Source organism: Gekko japonicus, unplaced genomic scaffold, assembly GCF_001447785.1.
Source record: "Gekko japonicus isolate JY-2015 unplaced genomic scaffold, Gekko_japonicus_V1.1 scaffold1406, whole genome shotgun sequence".
Taxonomy (NCBI): Eukaryota; Metazoa; Chordata; class Lepidosauria; order Squamata; family Gekkonidae; genus Gekko; species Gekko japonicus.
Genome location: NW_015160254.1, coordinates 411,351 through 413,532, shown reverse-complemented (window position 1 = coordinate 413,532; position 2,182 = coordinate 411,351).

The following is a 2,182-nucleotide window of genomic DNA, read 5'->3' as shown; positions in this document are numbered from 1 at the left end:
CAAAGACTATGGCAGAGTTCACTGAGGGCTCTTTTTGTAGCAGGAACTCCTTTGCATATTAGGCGACACCCCTGTAATGTAGCCAATCCTCCAAGAACTTACAGTAGCCCCTGTAAGGAGAGTTCTGTAAACTCTTGGAGGATTGGCTACATTAGGGGTGTGTCGCCTAATATGCAAAGGAGTTCCTGCTACAAAAAGAGCCTCCTCCTCCCCCTTCTGACACTCTGCCTACCTGGACCGCTCTGCCCACCTGACCCTCCTTCTCCCTCCCTCCTGATCTCTGCCAGCCTGACAGCACGCCCCCCCTTCACTGCTCTCCCCATCCTTCCCTTATCTGCCTGCTGATCAGCCCGTCTGCCTGCATGTCCCCCTCCCTGCTGCTCTGCCTGTTTTATTAATAGAAGCAAACTGTCACAGGTTTTTTTTAGGGGGTGGGTGGGGGGCTCCCACTTTTCTGCCTCTCTTTCCTTTCTCCCCTGCAGCGCCCTCTCTCTCTCTCTCTCCTCCATCTTCTAGGGCAGGCGACAGAGGTGAGTTGTTCATGTTTGGGAAAGAATTTAACACCATTTTAAATTTTAATTAAAAAAAAATCTTTTAGGATGTTTCTGCTTGTGGGCTCGCCCAAGTTTGTAGAAATACGTTTTCTCTCTGTGGCCCTGGATCAGCAGATTCAAGCCTCTGCAGAGGAGGCCATGTTGAAAATTAGATGCATTGCAGCCATCTAGTGGCAGGAACTAGCAACATGGGCAAAGGGAACAAGCTGCGCTTTTACAGGCAAAGGTTGGTCGAATCTGTATTTGCATTTTAAATTAGTTTCATGCTGCTGTGAGGCTGTCTTTCTCTATGCTTGTTTGAATGTTGTTTGGAGAAGATTCTTTTAAAGCCGTGCAGAGGTGCAATGACAGTGGAGCCACCCCAAAGGACGATAAACATATGTGGACGTGCAAAAGTATGCTAGCACTCTTGAGGTGTGAAAACAACACCAAATGTAGACAGCTTTTTTGAAGACCGAGTCAAAAGGCTGGGACACCGGTGGGAAAGACAAATGCAGATTCAGCCAGTATTTGCAGGGGAAGAAATTGTTTGCTTCGATACAACATGCATGTAACTTATAAAGCCAAAATGTTAGCATTTATACTTATGACTGACCCACTATACTACTGGCAGAGGGAGTAAATGGTTATCTGTCCTGGCCGTAGAGCAAGGAAGTTGGAAAGAAGCTTTTCCTTTTAGAGATAAGTGGCTTAAACAAGCCCTTGGTCTGGCTTAGTGAAAAGGTGGCCATTATTTCCAGGAAAAGTGGATGCAAAGCAGCAAGTTACGCTACATCTCCTTTGAGTATCTTTCGGATGAGAATCTATCTGTACTACTGCGGCTCCTGTTACCTACTAACTTTAATACCCTTTCTCCCATAGGAGCTGGGAGAGGCAAAGAGCAAACCCACTTACACATCAGAGCTGAGTGAAGTAGCTGGCGTAGGCAAGATAAAATGGTGGCATCTCCAAGCATGTGCATGCACACAAAGCTCATAGTTTAACAAGTAAAAGCTGCACAAGGGGAAGGAGGAGGAAGCTCGGTTGGTTTAGGTATTGGGCTGAGAAGAAGAAGAGGAGGAGGAGGAGGAAGAGTTGGTTTTATACCCCACCCTTCACTACCCAAAGGAGTCTTGGGGCAGCTTATCATCGCCTTCCCTTCCTCTCCCCACAAGAGACACCCTGTGAGGTAGGTGGGACTGAGAGAGCTCTGAGAGAGCTGTGACTGGCCCAAGGTCACATCAGCAGGTGCAAGTGGAGGAGTGGGGAATCAAACCCAGTTCTCCAGCTTAGAGTCCTGCCACTCTTCACCACCACATCAAACTGGCTCTCATGGAGCTTGTGTGATAAGAGAAGAGAGACCTCAATGAATGGGGGGGGACAACCTTGGACCTCAACAACCAAAGCTGGCCTGTAATTGCTTCAAACTGGGTTTTTGTTTCAGATTCCAATTTGGTGGGAAAATCTAGGGTGTAGTCAAGATTAATTGGGGGAAATTGTATTTTAAATAATTTTTCTGGCTACTTTTTATATGTCACAAGGGGCGGACCCGCGATACTCGTGGGGGGGGGACCTCCACACATGAGGCAGAGGAGGAGGTAAGTTCCCCCCCATCCCGCCGGTTCCTCCCCCATCTCCTCCACCCCCTT